Genomic DNA, 19789 nt, shown 5'->3' with positions numbered 1-19789 from the left:
CAAGATAAGACATTGATCAATGAATCTTTTACGGATGAGCAGTTGTTCGTAATTCAGGAGGAAGAGCCATGGTTTGCAGATATTGTAAACTATCTTGTCAGCAATATAATGCCTCCTAATTTGACCTCAGCTCAAAAGAAGAAGTTTCTGCATGAGGTGAAGTGGTATATATGGGATGAACCATATTTGTTTAGACAGGGAGCTGACCAGATCATCAGGAGATGTATCCCGTTCTGTGAGACGGAGGGGATATTACGAGACTGCCACTCCACAGTTTATGGTGGGCACTATGGTGGTGAGAAGACGATAGCTCGTATTCTGCAAGCAGGGTTTTTCTGGCCTACTTTGTTTAAGGATGCTCATCAGTTTGTTTTACGGTGTGATCGTTTCCAAAGAGTGGGAAATTTGAGGAGAAAGGATGAGATGTCGTTAAATGTGATGCTTGAAGTCGAGGTCTTTGATGTTTGGGGAATCGATTTCATGGGGCCTTTTGTCTCGTCCTGCAATAATCAGTACATATTGATGGTAGTCGAAAATGGGTAGAAGTGAAAGCTCTACCGATAAATGATGCAAAGGCAGTGCTGAATTTTCTTCATAAGCAGATTTTCACAAGGTTTGGAACACCTCGGGTAATCATAAGTGATGAAGGGTCGCATTTCTGCAACCGTAAGTTCACTTCTATGATGCAGCGTTATAATGTGAATCATTGAGTTGCTACTGCCTATCATCCGCAAATAAATGGTCAAGCAGAAGTGTCTAACAGAGAGATCAAGCGCATTCTAGAGAAGGTTGTTTGTCCGTCAAGGAAGGATTGGTCTTTAAAGCTCGATGAAGCTGTTTGGGCTTACAGAACAGCATACAAAATTCCACTTGGTATGTCCCCGTTTCAGTTGGTGTACGGTAAGGGATGTCATTTACCTGCGGAGCTTGAGCATAAGGCCTACTGGGCGTTGAAAAAGGTAAACCTGGATTTAGATGCAGCTGGTAAGAAGAGAATGCTTAAGCTTAATGAACTTGATGAATTCCGACTTCAAGCGTACGAGAATAACAAAATGTACAAGGAAAAGGTGAAGAGGTGGCACGATAGGAAGCTATATCCTAAGTTATTCGTGCCGGGGCAACAAGTTCTCTTATTCAACTCTCGTCTCCGACTTTTTCCAGGGAAGTTGAAATCAAGGTGGTCTGGACCTTTTATTGTCAAAACTGTGTTTCCACATGGAGCGGTGGAAATTTTTGAGAATGATCTGGACCAAGCATTCAAGGTTAATGGTCAGCGGTTGAAGCACTACTATGGGGACATGGCAAACCGAGAAGTGGTTAGTGCCATTTTATTGACTACTTGAGAAAGGTACGCACCGTCAAGCTAATGATGAAAAAGAAGCGCTGCGTGGGAGGCAACCCATGATTTGTTGTTACAGGAACCCTTAGAAGTTAATAACCTATCCAAAAACACAAAAAAATCTGAAAAACGGGACTGAAAAAAAAATTCTAGTGACCCCCTGAGCGCCCACTCAGCTCTGCTGAGCGACCGCTCAGCAAGCTGAGCGCCCACTCAGGTTTGCTGAGCGACCGCTCAGGGGTCGGCTGCCAGAATTTTTTTTTAAGTCATAAAAAATCCAAAAAAATCAGAAAATAAAAAAATAAATCACAGCCCATAAACCCACAAATTCTTTTCCTATTACCCCATGATTTTATCCCTCAACCCCACTCCTAATCTAATTTTAACCTAATCCACACCCTATATATACATACACCTATCCTACATATCTCCCACAAAACTTCTACACTCAAACTCTCTCCCAAGCACAAAAACATAGTTCTTAAACAATTTTATTCAAGATTCAATGGCACCCAAGAGAGCACGAACTGTTGATAGCAGTAGCACAGTCCCTACTGCTGATTCATCGAGGGGTATTGCTGCGAGGCCTCGGTTGAATGACAGAGCTGCGGAGGAGGAGTACACTAGGCTTTTGGGGAAGCCAATTCTGAAGGAGATAGGGTTTTTGCCATCGGGGAGGGATGGTTAGTTGCTAGCTATGATTGCAGAGAAGGGGTGGATAGCTTTTTGTGAGTCGCCCGAAGCAGTGCCGATGAGTGTGGTTCGCGAGTTCTATGCGAACGCGAAGGCCGAGAAGAATGGGTTTTCTGTGGTCTGAGGGCTGACGGTTGATTACCACCCAGCGGCGATTCGCCGTGTGATTGGGCAGCGAGAGAGGAAGCCCGAGGAGGAGAACTGGAATGAGAAGACTGCTGAGGATTTCGACTTGGATTTGATTTGTGCTACTCTCTATAGGTCGGGCACAGGTTGGACCTTCAAGACCGGTACTAATAAGTATCGTCACTTCCCGGTGATCGCTATGAACAGGTATGCCCGTGCATGGAATACATTTATTTGTGCTAATATTTTGCCTTCTTCGCATGCACACGAGGTCACAGTAGAGAGAGCACAGTTGTTGTGGGGAATTCTTAATGAGGAGTACTATGTGGACCTTGGTGAGTTTATCTACCAAGGAATTCTGAAGTTTTTGAGGGGAGCTAAGCACATGAACATCCCTTATGCATCCACGGTCACGAAGCTTTGCCGAGCAGTGGGAGTGAACTGGCCGGCTCATGAGCAGTTGCAGTTGTCGGCCGCTCAGATTGATTCTGGGACTCTGAATGTGATGCAGGAGTGGACCGGTGGTGAGCCCGAGGAGCATGGGCTGGGTTATCGTCTTCCAGGAGGGCGTCCAGCACGAGGTGCTACTATGGCTAGGCCTAGGCGTGATGAGGCTGGTTCTTCAAGAGCTCAAGAGGGTGCTGGGATGGCTGATGCCCAGTATAGGAGGCTTTCACGGTGGATGGATGCCATGTACGAGACACAGGGCAGGTTTGCTCAAGAGCTCACCCTTGCGTTAGGGACTGCTTTTCGGGGCGTTGGAGCTGATATCCAGTGGCCAGTTTTTGGTGAGGACTCTGCATACCCGCCACCTGATACTCCACCCACTGAGGGTGATGATGATGATGACTCCGAGTAGGTATACCCTGTGTTCCTTTCTACTACCTTCACTGGGGACAGTGAAGATTTTAAGTTTGGGGGTGGTAGTTAAGGAATATTTTATGTGTGTCATATAGTTGCATATTCATGATAGTTTAGTTCATATAGTTGTATAATTTTTGCCATATAGTTTTTTTTTATTTATAGCTTTATTTGTTTATCATGTCATATAGCTCATGCATATACCATGATCCCTTTTGCGATGATTTATCGACTGATTTGTGATATTGATGCGAGTGTAGTGATAGCATTAAAGTGATATTGAGTCGTGTAGGTTGATATGCATGCTAGAAGCACTTGTATTTTCACTAAGTCTTAGAGAATGCTTAAGGGCTAGATTGTTGTTATGATCTGATTGCTTTCGAGGATAATCTATTTATTATGCTTAGAATTTGATAATAGGTTCTTAGTGATAAAGGCATGAAAAAGAAAATAATGGAATAAAAAAAATGGAATTTGTTGCTAGTTGTGGCTAGGCGTCAATTGGCTAGTAGCCGGCTCGCATGTTATGCGAGTAGTCTAGGGTTGAGCAAGACGGAGCGAAACGCACTTGCTCAGAAATTTTGAAAAAAAAGAGAAAAAATATAGAAAAAAAAAGAAAAAAAGAAAAGAAAAAAAAATTTGTGGTGTTTATGTATAATTGATCATGAGTGGGCTCTTTGGTATTCGAGTTATTAAGTTCTTAGGGGACTTTGTGCCTAGTGACCTAAGGCTTTTAGAGTCTGGGATCCCCTAACCTAACGCTCGCTACATGGATACCATTGTATAAGTCTTTTGTGGACCTCACTCATTGCACGGTCAAATAAGCATTGTTGTTGTGAATAAAAAGCATGATTCCATAATAAGCTCCAGAATTCTTGTAGTGTTATATGTTACTTTGTGCCTAGAATTTTTATTCTTTGTATAATCATGTGATTGCCTTGATGATGGTTGAGTCATAATAATTGATCTAGTTCCGAAGCATATCTGTTAAGCATCTGCACACACCACGTTTCTGGCTGTATGTTCGTTTGTATGAGTTTATTGATCTTTAGTCGCCTAACTGCATTTGTTGAGATGTTGCAATTTGGTTGGTTTGTTCGTAGTAAGGGGGATCACTGCATTTTCATATAGATTGCATTCATGCATGTTTTTATTTGTTTTTGAGTCTGTGACGCTTGAGGACAAGCATCGATTTAAGTTTGGGGGTATGATAAGTGGCATTTTATACCACTTAGAATATCTTAAAATGGCTTAAATTGGTGCCTTGAATTCAAGTATTTTGTGTATTTGATGCGTTTTTCTAGTGTTTATGCATTTCAGGGTATTAGTTGCATTTTGGAGGAGTAATCATCAAGAATAAGCCTTGGCATGTGTTCACCATTGCGAGAGGAAAGATAGGGGCAGATTACAGCGAAGAAACGGAGCAAACTCAGGATTTTTCCAGTAGGGCCCTGAGCACCCGCTCAGCTATGCTGAGCAGCCGCGCAGAAAGCTGAGCGCAGGGTCGGGAAAAAAGATAAAATATTTTAGGACTTCTACTTCTGTTTGGCTTCCACTTCTATGTAATCTGAGTTTTATGGGACTATTATATAAGTAGATTTAGAGACGTTTTCATGAGGTTGGATCGTGGTATTAAGCAAGGAGCGTAGGAGATAAGGAAGAAGACCGTTTTAGCACACATCAACGAAGAGGAAGCATATTTTCTTGTGATTCTTATTTCGTTGTAACGTTGGATGCTAGTTTTCTTACTTTGAACCTAATTACTCTTGTGACGTACTCTGATTTAATATAATTAGTTTAGTTATTATTCTCTTGTTTTTGTTTATCATGATTTCATATGAACCCATGATGACGATAAGTGCTATTATGGGCTAATCGTGATCATGGGGTCGTAACGGATTTGCTATGGAATTCTTTAGTTAATTGTTTAATACCTTAGTGTGTGATGATTGTATGATATCTAGTATTGGTTGTGCCTATTCGTCTTATGTGTGTCGCGAACATATAAGATAGGGTGTTAATCTCTTGTGAAGTGACGGTGGATCTTGAGATTTAGAACTTGCCATGCTAGCATAGGTTCATGTATGATGTGCATGATTAGTGGGTAACTCTAACAGTTTTATTTGCCCTGTGTAATCAAAAGGAATAACTTGTGCTTAAATCGTTGTGTTGTCAATTTCTGTAGACATATAGAAACTCAACATAATTGATGCTTATTCAACTTCTATCTTAATTGTGGATGCTTGGTAGAATGGTATTAGTACAATGAAAGTTGGCTTTTATCAGTTTCGTGTTATTCGATTAATATCATCACTGTCACATGCTAAGGTAATAATAATAACTATTGAAGGAAGTAATAATGAAGTTGTGATCTCATGAGTGTTTTAATATTGTTAATTGAAGTGTTATTTAAGTGATAAACTAAGTAATTAATTGTAGTTAATATTTAGTCAACAATTCTAAGTGTTAGTGTCTTAACATTGAGAAGTAATCATACGTTGGTGGGTGAGTTTAATTAAACAATAATTAGTCTGAGTCTCTGTGGGAACGAACTAGAAAGTATTCTATATTACTTGCGAACGCGTATACTTGTGTGTATTTTTAGCGCGTATTTTTGCACTAACAAAAACCTCTAAGCCTATCCTTAAATCCTTCATCATGCACTCCCTAGGTACATGGTATATCCAGATAACATTTACTAATACTAGAACCATTATCTATATAGTTCTGAAAACTTCCTTCACTAATCTTTAAAGGTTGTTGTTACCTTAGTCCTTCATTCCGTACTACCCAAACTCATAATGTCCCTATTAAGGGTGAAATTCCAACCTTTATACATTCCCCCATGGTTCATCTCAAGTTATCGAGGTTCTATCCTTAATTCCACCTTTAAAAAGGTATTTGCATTCTTACATGGATAAATCAACTCATATATCCCTGATAAGGGTATCTTATTCAATCATTCCCACCTCGATAGTCTATGCCTAATTTCATAGTAACATATGTATTCAAAATGAGGTCAATCCATATAACCTCCAAAAGATAACAACGGTTATCCGCTTTTCTTCCCTGATTTAGTAACGATAAAAGGGATGTTCTGGAAGATATTGGTCGTGTTCAACGTGAACTTTTTAATTCTATGTTATTCCCAAACAATACAACAAGAATTACAGAAGGGGGGGGTTAAATGTAATTCTGGCTTCTTTTTAAGATTTTAAAGATGTTCTAATTTAATACATATAACAGTGTTTGATTTGCAGTAGTGCAGAATGAAAGAATAATAGAAATCAACACACTAATTAATAAAGACAAAACTTTAAAACTTTCTGGTGGATTTGAATGTATCCACTAGATATATATATATATATATATATCAGATTGAGAACTATGTGATGCTTTGAATAGCACACAGCTGCTTACAAGTGAACAAACAAACTTACAAAGAAATTCTTAACAGATACAGCCTTATCTATTTCTCTGGAAAAATAAGCTTTCGTAGTTACTTAGTTCTACTTGCTACTCTTGGTTTATATATCACCAAGTTACATGAAAATAAGACAAGACAATAAAACAAAGATGAATCTAGTATAATATCATGCTACTACATTACTCTATCCAGCATCTTTGAATATCTTCACATTTGCATGGAAATGGTAATGCTTCTTTGTTCTCAAAATCCTACTTAACAGGCTACCATATTCCTTTTGCAAACACCTGACGCATGTGACTGTGTTGTCACTATCAACAACTATTTTGAATATGATCATCCGTCGGGACTATGTTGGTCATCCGTCGGGAGCCTTGGTGATCATCCGTCAGAAGCCTTTGTAGATTATCCGTTGGGAGTCTTTCTGTCGCTTGACTCTATTTCACTTGTACATGATTATAAGACATCTTATATTTACAATTGGCCAACCTATTCTATACATCAATCTAGCAGTCATCATGACTTACGGAATCCTACAACATCTAGTCAACTAAAACATGTTGTTTGAAGAAATGTGCTACAAAACTTATTGTTACATAAGCTACACTCTCGATGGATGTTCAGTTGTCATCCGTCGGGACTATTAAGATCAACCGTCAAGGCTATATTAGAACATCCGTTGAGAGCTACAAATTCACTAAGTTAAATCTACTAAGGTGTTTTGTTTAAACTTATCATCAAGTTCACAACATATTCCGAACAATCTCCCCCAATTTATATCTACTGAAATTGTAGCCATAAATTAAGAGAAAGTTGATGATAATGAAACACTATAAATGTACAGATTGAGTTATAGTAGATGAAACTAGTAAGTGCTACAAAACTTATTGAAAATTGAACAAGGTAAAGTGTACAAATAGTTCTCAAAATCATTATCAAGGTGCTCCTCTAGTCCGAGCAGATGATTTCTATTTCCTTGATTGTCTGGATTTCTTCCCAAGCTTCCTGTTATTTTCTTCTATTTGATTTTGGAGTTGTCTGTGAAATTCAAGTTCTTCAGCATCTGATAGGTCCAGTTTTTCTTGCATTTCCAGTAGAGTTTCATTGCTAGAGATACTCAATTGGTCATCCAGTCTGAAGAATCTTCTAACACCCTTGTCATCCATGAATTTCATCAGCCAATAAGGCCTCAAATACACTCTATTTCCTGTGAAAGGAATTGATAGAGTCTTTGGGAGTGCATTTTTGGCTTTATTACTCCTAAGAGCTTCTATCTTCTTTAGGACTAATTTCCTTGCAGTTACATTAAATCCAAAGTTTTTCTTGAAGGATGAGAAGATCTTTATCAGTATAGAGCAGCTTTCTTGAAGAATCCTATGAAGAGGCCATATGATTTCTTTCCCTCCCTTGTATTTAAACACCAGTCTTTCAGGGAGATTTCTGTGAGCATCAATTGCTCTCACTTCGTCTAGTTCATCCATGTAGAGATTAATCTCTGAAAATTCTTTAATGTCTTAGATGTATAGAAGATCTCCCTTGTTGACAGTTGGTTGAGCTCTGGTTAGGGCTTTGGTTCTGAGAGTCACAGGCTTGATCTTCTTGGTTTCTCTTATCTTTGTCTTCTTTGCTTTGTTGAAAATTGGTAATTTAAGTTTAGGAATTGGCAAACTTTCCCAGTCTATTGGCTCATCCTTGGGAATTATAGGCTCACCATGATAATTCTTTGTAGGATCCACCTTAAATTCCTCATGTACCAGTGAGGGCTTGGATGTTTGAGTTGAAGTTGTAGACTATTTGGGAATGTAGTCTTCCATTTCCTCATCACTGAAGTACAGTTTTCTTTTGGAATGGAGCTTAAATCTGAACTTTCTTTTCTGTTGAGGTTGATTGAGCAGTTTCTGATCTTGAGCTTTAGTTATCACAGGTGGTTTCTCAGAATTCTCAGTTGCAGTTTTCACAGCTTGAAGTTTGGCCAAGATAGCAGCTTGCTTGACAATTCTTCTTTTCAGCATTGAATCAGTTGGATCTTTGAAGAATGCAATGGACCTTGCCAACAGCTTCTTTTCATCTGGCCTTGGAGTCTCAAACATAAGATCCACAGGATTTTTGTCTGAAGACTTTGGATAGTTCTTCATAGGCTTTAAAACCAGATTGGCCTTTGGAGACTTTATGCATGAAGGTTGGCCCTTTTCCAAACTACCTAGACTCATTTCATTCACAGAGATTTGCTTGACTTGAGAGTAGTGATGAAAAGTCTTGTCTGGTTTCTCAATTAGCCCAAATTTCTTTGTAATTTCTTCATCTATTTTCCTCCATTTGTCATCCAATTCCTTCTCAATAGCTGCAACATCAAGCTTCTTGAAATTTGACTTTAGATACAGCTTAACAGCTGCTATTTGGATCAGATCAATGCTGTCCAATATTGGTGGCTTGGGGAAAGTAATTTCTGAAACAATTACTTGGCTAACTTGTATATTAATCACATTATCTCCCTCACTGATTGGCTCTCCTTGACTAACTGGGATAATTGAATCTTTCTCCCCCTTTTTGTTAGCATCAAGTTGAGTGGAGGTTGAAGTTTGTACAACCACCAACTTTTGAAGCAACTGAGTTTGTTGGGCTTGATGTAAATGAATGGAAGTGAGAGAGGCTTCCACAGCTTTTAGTCTTGTATCCAGGGAATCCACTTTTGTTACAAGATTAGAGTTCTTCCTCAATTGTATGTGAATGTCAAGCATGGTTGTTTTGGGAAATTTAGCATCCAATCTTTAAGAGACGTCCTTCTTGACTTGGTTAATCTTTGTTTTATTTGAAGTGACATCCATATTTTGTTGAAGAGATTGAATTTGGTGCAGTTGGAGAGAATTGAGATGTGCTTGAAGTAGCTTATTGGTGGTGGCTTGAAGAGCTGTCTGATTGTTTTGAATGATGTGAAAAAGAGTAGACTTGAAATGTTGCTCATCACATTCTTTAGAGAACACCCAAGATGGAATGTTTGATCTAGAGCTAGGGCCTGCTTCTCCCCCTATGTCCATAAACTCTTCTTCATCACCACCTTTATCTCTAAAGAATTCTTCAGAACCACCAGTTCCATAATCAACATTATCACCAGCTGTGGGAGGCATGGCTGAGATGCCATCTTTTTCCCTTTGCATTGAAGCAGTTGTATGACCAATTTTAGCATCCTTTCTGCAGCCACATTATCCTGTTCAGCTAGGACTTAATATGCTGACATAGGTTGAGTAAATGCCTCAACTTCAAAAGAAACATAGTATAAAATAGCTTGATATTCTTGCTGAATTAGTTGTTTCTTCTCAGCCTCATTGACATCCATTAACTCACTTACAATGGGCTCTTCCCATTTAGTTGTACCTGCTTTTCTCGCATTTTCTCTCTTTTCTTGCATCAAGGGCTCCCCTTGGCTGACCACCCTCACACCCTCACCTTCACCTACTAAGGTGGAACTCCTCTCACTCTCTTTTACCAGGCTGGAAGAAATAGCCTGCATGATTTCTCTCTTTTCCTCTCCTTTTTCCTGAGAGCAACTCAGCCTCTCACTCAGTTCACTCCCTTCCCTCGGTCCTAAGAGTGATTGTACAACTACTAACTCATCTACACTTGTAAGAATTGTTAAAATTTTAGTGTGTGTAGTGAGTACCGATGTATGAGGAACATCCATCGGGGTAGTAGTTAGGATAGCCGACGGATGACTGCTGTTAGGCACATCCGTCGGGATACAATCATTAACCGACGGATGAACAATATCCACCGGAATAGAAGAAATGATAGAATTTAGAGTGGAAACTATTGTAGACTCTATGCAGATTGATGATAATTTGGGCACATATATCTCAACAGTTCCTGAAAGAATTGGCAAGTGAGCCAACAAATTATCTAAAAGATGATGCCCACTTGCACTAGATTTTGGCTTCCCCAGCAGTGTTTAAGAGGGAGAATCCGGGATTGATGTGTTGATCATATCCACATCAAGAGAATTTGTGGGAGAGTTTGGTGTTTTTGGTGCTTCTATGATTAAAGATTTTGGCTGTGACTCCACATTTATTGGAGCCACATCAAACTGAATTTGCGATGGTACAGTGACTGAGCCTTTAGCTGCAGTTTGCACTGTGTGTGTTCCCTGTGCATCCCCAATGGTTTTAGATATCTTATTTCTGTCATAAGTTTGGGGTGAGCTTGTGTCCCTTACCCTCTTGGCCTGTGCTCCTGGTTGGGAGATTGTTTCAATAGTAGCATCCTTTTAGGAGGATGAAACTAGAGTTATGCTAATTTCCTTATTAATCAACACACTTTGTTGGGAAACTGTGGTGTGGCTAGGCTTGGGTACACTAACCTCTCAATCCTTATTCTTGGGGTTTCTTTGATGGTCACCCTGTCTCTCACCTACCTTACCACCCTTCACACTCCCCTCTTTAGTTTTAGTAGATTTTGAAACTGGTTTCTTTTGAGAGAAACCAGAGGGGGTTTTCTTTGTTTTGGATTTGGAATTTTTTGTTTCGATGGATTCGATAGGCATCTGTTTGGTCATTGACACAGATGTCATAGCCACACTCAAAGGCAAAGAAATTTGGGAGGTAGAATTAGTAGAGACAGTGGTGCTTACTTCCCTTACCTGAGGGCCCTCCATTGTAATATCTGGGATATATCGTGTAATTATTTTTTCTAATAAATAAATATTATGCATGTCCAGTATTTATTATGTGAATGAACTCTTAAGTGGTATATGTATTTGAATGTTAAAAAATAATATCAATTGAGTATTTTAATTTTATATGTCCAAAATAAAATATGGATAATTGTCATATCTTCTTATTTATTTTTATGTTGATTTATGATTTTATAGGAAATTTATGGATTTTATAAAATCTTTTTCCGAGTATTTATAAACTATTTAATATAATCGGGAACCAACCGACGTCACCAGTTTTTACGTTTTTATAACCCGAAACTTTTCCGAGAACTCCTTCCTAACCTATTTGCAATATTCTGAGCATTTTCCATGTTTCGACTTTTCGATCCGGCGTACGGTTCGTCCTGCACGGGTCTCGGCGCAATATTTTCGATACATTATTCGTTTCGGTAAATCAATAAAACTCGTATTTTTGATAAACAAGATCTTTTTATTAAACTATTACGATTATCACCTCGTAATACGTGTAACCAGGCGCTGAGACCAAGACCGCAGTACAAATTGTACTGATTTGGATAATTATCCCAAAAATCGGTACCATTTGGATCAGTTTTTATAAATAAACGTACTATTTTGTATCTGGAATGATCCAATGGGATACCAATTTTCCGTAATTATAAATAGCCTTTACCGTATTTTATTTTGTACCAGAAATCATTTGTAAACAGTATTTACAGAGTTTTTACAAAGAAAATACTATAATTATATTTTGTTCTTCGTAATCAAACACAAATTCGGAGGTGTTATCATCCGATTATGGCGTACATATACTCAAAACGAAGCTACTGAAATCTAGAATCCAAATCTTTCATCCTTTTTACTGCAGATTTCAAAGGTATTTTCTGATTTAATTATTTATATTCGAATTTCTTGATAATTAAATTATGAATTTTTGTTCGAGAGATTGTTTATATGATTTGATGATTGTATGTTGTAGAGCTTGTTCTCATGATCATTTTGGTATATTATACTCTTGATTTGGAGTTCAATAACATGTTTAATTTTGGGTTTAATTTTCGGAATTAGAAATTAGGGTTAATAGTTTATTTGAATATTCTTGATTGAATTTGGGGGTTTCTTATTTCGGGATTGTTAGATGTTCTAGAGAGGTGGGTTGTGTTCCTTATGGAATTTGCAATCAATTCGTATAAGTCTTGCAAATCGACGAGGCCTGTAGAGAAGTGAGTTGTGATTTGAAGTTTCTGCTGGTTTTTAATCGAGCTCGCCGGAGTTTGTCCCAGAGCTGTTGTTCGTAGTTGATTTTTATATGTCTATGTTCCTATACCGATTTAGAATCTTTTTACATTAAAATCCTTGAAAAACCAAATCATTTTGAACCCCAATCGAGGTCACCGGAATCCAGGAGGGGTCACCAGATTCTGGGTTCGTCCGACGGTTCATCCCAACCCGGCGACCCGATTTCCTGACCCGTTTTTTTATTAAAAACCCGGTTTTGATCCAAACTACTCCTAAACCAATATTGTTTTTGGCATTTTTACAAATTAGTACCTACAAGTTCCAGAACTTTGCAATTTCTGGATTTCTGCTTTGAATTCTTTCAAAATTCAGATTTCTGTTTATAAACTTTTCAAAAACAGGATTTCTTTTTATAAAATGATTTTAAAAATTAGTTTTAATTATTTTAAATTCCAAAAATCATTTATTTTAATTCCAAAATTTGTTTTTAATTCAAAAATAAATCTAAATTACTTAATTAATTAAATTTAATTAAAAATTAATTGATCAATTGATCAATTAATTTAAATATTAATTGATTAATTAGTTTAATTATTTATTAATTGATTTTAATTGATTATTTAATTGGATTTAATTATTTAAAAATGACTTAAAAATTCTGAAAAATAGTTTCGAGCTTTAAAATATTATTTTAAATTATTTCCAAGGCTTGATAATTATTATAAAATTGTTTTGAAGCCAGATTTGGCCAATCGAACCCTGTTTATTGCTTTAAAATTAATCTAACGACCCGTTTAAATTTCGAAAAATGTACTAAATATCATTTAAATACCCAAAACCTTGTCTATGACCCGAGACTCCTTTATAAATGATATATCATTAATTGTTTGACGTGTTATGTGTTATATGTGACTTGTTGTTTGACTGTCGATCTTTATGTTCGGTGTTTACTTGTTTATTGCGTAACTTTCAATCCGTTAATCAGATTTGGGTGAAACGAAGGGTAGATAGAAGTGTATACCGAATAGAATCGTATGAGGTGAGTATTGATAGATACTTATGTTATGTGAGCAGAAGAGGCAAGGCGTAGGAAAGGGAAACAGATAGCCGAGGAGTAACACAGTTGTGATTGGAAATTAGTATAGTACAGCAAGCTAGTACCAGACAAGTGTTCTGAACTTTCTCGAGATATATTGTAGTTGATTGATAGTCATGTTCTATATTGCAAGTGCTTTGAAGCACTGAACCCTAAACCCTGATTCCAGCTATTGATCTTGAGCCGTAAACCTTATTTTTTCTAAACCATTGATTGTTGTATACCCAAATACGAACCACAAATATACGATACTACTCTACAAATACATACAAACTAAATACCAACCACAGAATCAAATGACTTACATATTCAAACCATTGTACCCTATGCTTTGAAGAAAAACCAAATCCTTGTAACCTTGAAACGTTAATTCCTTTGTAATCCAATTCTTTCATTACTTAACATCCATTCTTTAAAATCGCCATATTGTCCCTTTGTGAAGATTAAAACCATCTCATTATTGAGCATCCAATGCTGTTTATGATTTTGTTTATTGCTTTACATTGATTATTCTGTTATTATGTTAGAATTGGATTGTTTTATAAAATTGTGGACCAGATTCGTGGTCAGACCGGATTGGTGGTCAAGTTAGGCCAATGTATGCCTTGGATCTAGTAATTAGAGCAGAGCCGTGTGCCTTGCTCGGGGTTAGTGCGTGACTGATCAGCAGCTTAATCTTGGTTTTTAAAGGGAAAATATAATATCCAATTCTAAATCATTAATCATTGTTCACTTGATATCATAACCCTTTTCACTTGATGATCATTATTCTCAGTCTTGTCATTGTGACTTGTTGAGCTAGTTAGCTCATTTGTGCGATGTTGTTTATGTTCTTTTCCTGTTAAGAAGGAACCAGTTGGTAGCGAGGATCCCCAATCCAGTGCGAGAGCTAGGGGTCCAGATTGATCGAGTTAAACTAGCTGGCAGCTTTTGAGATAGTTTAAGTTTGTATTAATGTTTAGTATTCAGATTTGAGTTTGAATAGTTGGGATTTGTACGTTTGTAATATAAGTGTGTGTGTGTGGCTTGTGTACATACTTTAACCTGTTACGGTCTGTGGTAGTTCGTAAATAGGGTCACTGCATATTATTATTATCTTTAATATTGTTATAAGCAGGTTATAAATAAGATGTGTGTGTGTGTGGATCCCACACTTCTGACCCGGGTTTGGAGGGCGCCACAGGTTTGGTATCAGAGCTAAAGGTTATAAGTCACTGACACAAGCCTAGGTTGACGGGAATGGGTAGAGGGTTAGGAATAGAAGTAAGAAATAGAAAGATAGAGCGTCGAGAAGTTGAGTGTGACGGTGTAACAGGTATTAGTATAATATATGTCGTGGTTCGAGATTCTTATATTGCGATATGATTTCAGATAGCAGCGATGGCCGACTCTTTCATCCCCATATCAGCTGATCACTCAGAGCCCTCAGTTGGAGTACCATCTTCAGATCCACGTCCTATTGTTCCACCAGTATTGGCTATTTTACCTCTACCTGTGTTGCAGCCCGTACCACTGCAGCCTATTCCACCCCAGGCATGAGGCCACCTATCAGAGGACCTCCACCAGCTGATTCAGATTCTACTGGGCATTCAGTTGTGAGTGCCCCATTCCAGTCTACCTTGCATCTTGTTCCTTATTACCGGTATGAGGCTCTTTTATTGGAGCGTGATTCCTTGTTGGCACAGATCCGAGAGCTGCAGCATATCATCAGGACTACAGATGTTGATCGTGGTGTGAGGGAGCTTCGATAGGAGATCCATGTGACACACAAGATTCTTTAGGCTAGGCTACATGGAGCTACATTACCTGGCCGAGGCCCTGATGCACTTATGGGATGGGCTAGTGAGGTGATGGAAGACTTTGAGAGGCTGGGAGGACCATAGTTTCCTTGGAGTTAGATCCAGAGATGGAGATGTTGATCGGTGCTGTTGTGTTTGTGTAGTATGTACAGTAGTGTGTAGTATGTATCAGTAGACTTTTGGGTTGTATTTATAGACTAGATCTGCAGACTAGTGAGTAGGTTGTTGTACCCTTTTGCTTTTACTTCCGAAGCGTCTTTACGCTTGTACTACCTAAAACTTTTGATCTATATATATCAGTACCTTTTCCTTTCCAGCATTGTCATTTACTTTACTGCACCTGTTTTACTTTACCTTATTTATTGCACCAGTTATACCCCTGTGATACCATGTACCTTTTTCCTTTAACTGTTTATATTCTGTAAAGAAGCATGCAATTTACTTAGTTCAACTGTTACAACTGTTTTCAAAAAGAGATATTCCTGTTTTACAAAAATTTTCTTTTATGCAAAGGATTTGATTTAAAAGCTAAATAAGGTGTTTGATTCTTTACAGAAAATGCCTCTCAGAAGAAATACCCGCACCAACACCCAGAATGAAGAAACCAACAACAACAATAACAACCAAGATGATACTAACCAGAATGTAAACCCAGGACCCATAGACCCATCAATAGCCCATATTCTCCAAATCTTGGCTCAACAAACAGTTCACTTGACTCAACAACAACAAAGACAAACCAATCCCCAGGTAACTTTCAAAACTTTTCAGGTAGTAAACCCACCAGAATTCAAGGGTTCCCTAGATCCGATTGAAGCAAATGTTTGGATAAAGGAAATAGAGAAGTCGTTTGCTTTAGTTAAAGCGAAGGAAGAACAGAAGGTTGAGTTTGCAAGTTATTATTTGAAGAATGAGGCCACCTATTGGTGGGATACTGTAAAGACATTGGAAGGTACATATGTTATTACTTGGGAGAGGTTTAAGGAATTATTTTTAGAAAAACATTTCCCCAGTTTGTTCAAGATCAAATGGAGCCGAAGTTTCTAGAATTAAAACAAGGAAATATGTCGGTAGTTGATTATGAGAGTAAGTTTGAGGAATTGTCAAGGTATGTGCCGTCATATGTAGATACTGACAGGAAGAAGGCTAAGAGATTCCAGGAAGGTCTGAAGCCATGAATCAGAGGGAAGGTAGCCATCTTTGAATTGGATACCTATGCAGGAGTTGTACAAAAGGCCATGATTGCAGAAACAGAGAGTGAGATGTCACAGAAGGAAAAGGAAAGTTAGAAGAGGAAGTTTGAAGGAAATGAAGGACAGTCACAACCAGGAAAGTTTCCAAATTTTAAGAAGGGCGAATTTCAGCCGGGGATAAATTTTAATGTCAACAAACAAAATGTAGGTGATAGAGGTCGAGGCAACCATCCAGTCAATGTGAATCAGCCGAATCAGTTGAGGCTAACTTTTCCAGATTGTCAGGTATGTGGGAAGAAACATGGAGGAGTCTGTAACAAGTTGAATGTGGTTTGTTTCAAGTGTAATCAGAAAGGGCACTATTTAAGGGAGTGCCGCAATCAGCCAACGAGAGAGCCAGCAAAAAAGGATCAGCCTATCTGGAATCCAGCGGTTAAGGTTCCACCTATTGGATTTACATGCTTCAAATGTGGGAAGCCAGGACATATAGCCAGGGATTGCAAGACACCAGCCCCAGTCAGTAATGCATTGAGAATTATGGGATCTACCCCAGCGGTGAATGAGACTCCAAGGGCTAGAGTTTTTGATATGTCTGTGAAGGACGCTATCCTGGATACCGATGTCGTGGCAGGTATGCTTAATGTGAATCCTTTATGTGCCAAAGTGTTGATAGATTCAGGAGCAACTCGATCGTCTATTTCTCAAGATTTTGTTAGTAAATTAAATTGTCCAATTGAGTATTTAAATGAAATAATGACTGTGGAATTAGCTAATCAAGAACGTGTATCTGTTAATCAAGTTTGTGGGAATTGTTAGATTGAGATTTCTGGTAATAAGATTTGTATAGATTTGATACCATTTAAGCTAGAGAGTTTGACGTTATCTTAGGAATGGATTGGTTATTTATGCACGATGCCTAGATAGATTGTCGAAATAAGAAGGTAATAGTAAAGACGCCATACAGAAGAATAGTAACGTTTAATGGTCAGAAGCAAGCAAAGAAATTTTTAACAATGATTCAAGGTAAAAAGTTACTACGACAAGGATGTGAGCATTTTGTTGCTTATGTGATTGATAGAAGTCAGGAGCCAGGAAAATTTGAAGATATTCTAGTAGTCAATGAATTTCCAGACGTGTTTCCCGATGAGTTACCAGGACTTCCTCCAGACAGAGAAATCTAGTTTGCGATCGACTTAGCACCTGGAATGGAACCAGTATCCAAGGCCCCATACAGAATGGCGCCCGTTGAGATGAAGGAACTAGCAAAGCAATTGCAAGAATTGTTAGAGAAAGGAGTAATCAGACCCAGTGTATCCATATGGGGTGCACCGGTATTATTTGTCAAGAAGAAGGATGGAAGCATGAGACTGTGCATTGACTATCGGGAGCTCAACAAGCTTACAATCAAGAACAAGTATCCATTGCCAAGGATTGATGATTTGTTTGACCAATTGAAAGGAGCCAAGTACTTCTCCAAGATAGATTTGAGATCGGGATATCATCAACTAAAGATTAAGCCGGAAGATATACCAAAGACAGCTTTCAGAACAAGGTATGGACATTAAGAATTTTTAGTGATGTCTTTTGGATTGACCAATGCCCCAACAGCATTCATGGACCTGATGAACAAAATTTTCAAGGAATACTTGGAAAAGTTTGTTATTGTGTTTATAGATGATATTTTGATTAATTCAAAGATAGAAGAGGATCATGCAGAACATTTAAGAATAGCTTTGGAGATTTTAAGGAAAAAGAAGTTATACGCTAAATTTTCAAAGTGTGAGTTTTGGTTACAGGAAGTTCAGTTCTTAGGACACATAGTCAGTAATGAAGGGATAAAAGTGGACCCAACGAAGATTGAAGCAATTACAAATTGGGAAAGACCAAGAACACCAACAGAGGTAAGAAGTTTCTTTGGATTAGCGGGATATTATCGTTGATTTGTTCAAAATTTCCCAAGGATTGTAACACCATTGATGATTACACGGAAGACTGAAAAGTTCATATGGAACGATAAATGAGAAGAAAGTTTTCAGGAATTGAAGCGAAGATTAATTACGGCACCTATTTTGTCACTTCCAGATGATCAAGGGAATTTTGTAATCTATAGTGATGCTTCTCATAAAGGACTCGGATGCGTTCTGATGCAGCACGATAAGGTTATTGCGTATGCGTCAAGGAAATTGAAACCACACGAGCAAAAGTATCCTACCCATGATTTGGAATTAGCAGCTATAGTATTCGCTTTGAAGATTTGGAGATATTATCTATATGGAGAAGAATGTGAGATCTATACGGATCACTAAAGCTTGAAGTACATATTCACGCAGAAGGAGCTTAATATGAAACAGAGGAGATGGTTAGAGTTAATCAAGGATTACGACTACACGATTAACTATCATCCCGGTAAAGCAAATGTTGTGGCGGACGCATTAAGTCGGAAAGAAAAGTTGAATGTGTTATCAGTACCCGAAGAGATATAAAAGGAATTTCAGAAACTGGAATTGGAAATTAGAGTTTGCAAGCCTGATGAAGCAAAAGTGTATAGTATGACTATCCAGCCGGAGTTGTTAGAAAAGATAAAAAAGTGTTAAGCAGAGATAATGAATCAGGACATTAATCATTTGGTAGGTGAAGAATTGTGCACTCAAAAGGACGATCAAGGTATTCTTAGGTTTTCTTCTAGAATTTGGATTCCACCAGTGACGGGGTTGAAGGATGAAAATTTTCAGGAAGCTCATAATTCAAGGTATTCAATCCATCCAGGAAGTACCAAGATGTACAGAGATTTGAAGAAAAATTATTGGTGGCCAGTTATGAAGAGGGAAATTGCGGAATGGGTTAGCAGATGTTACACATGTCAAAGAGTTAAAGCAGAGCATTAGAGACCAAGTGGATTGTTGCAATCATTGGAGATTCTAGAATGGAAGTGGGAGCATATTGCCATGGATTTCATAGTTGGAATACCAAGGACAAAAGCTAATCATGATTCCATTTGGGTTATAGTGGATAGATTTACCAAGTTAGCTCATTTTCTTCCTATAAATGAAAGATTTTCACTAAATAAGTTGATCCATATGTACCTGAAAGAGATCGTAGTTCGTTATGGAGTTCCTGTGTCTATCGTATCCGATCGAGATCCAAGATTTAATTCAAGATTTTGGAAGAGTTTTCTAGAATGTTTGGGAAAGAGATTGAATATGAGTATGGCTTACCATCCACAGACGGACAGCCAGAGTGAAAGAACGATCCAGACAATCAAAGACATGCTACATGTTTGTGCTATTGATTTCAAAGGAAGTTGGGACGAGCATTTACCCTTGGTAGAATTTGCTTACAACAACAGTTAT

This window comes from Apium graveolens, chromosome 4, assembly GCF_009905375.1.
Source record: "Apium graveolens cultivar Ventura chromosome 4, ASM990537v1, whole genome shotgun sequence".
Lineage (NCBI taxonomy): Eukaryota > Viridiplantae > Streptophyta > Magnoliopsida > Apiales > Apiaceae > Apium > Apium graveolens.
The sequence above is the reverse complement of the archived record's forward strand: the minus strand, read 5'-3'. Positions refer to the sequence as shown.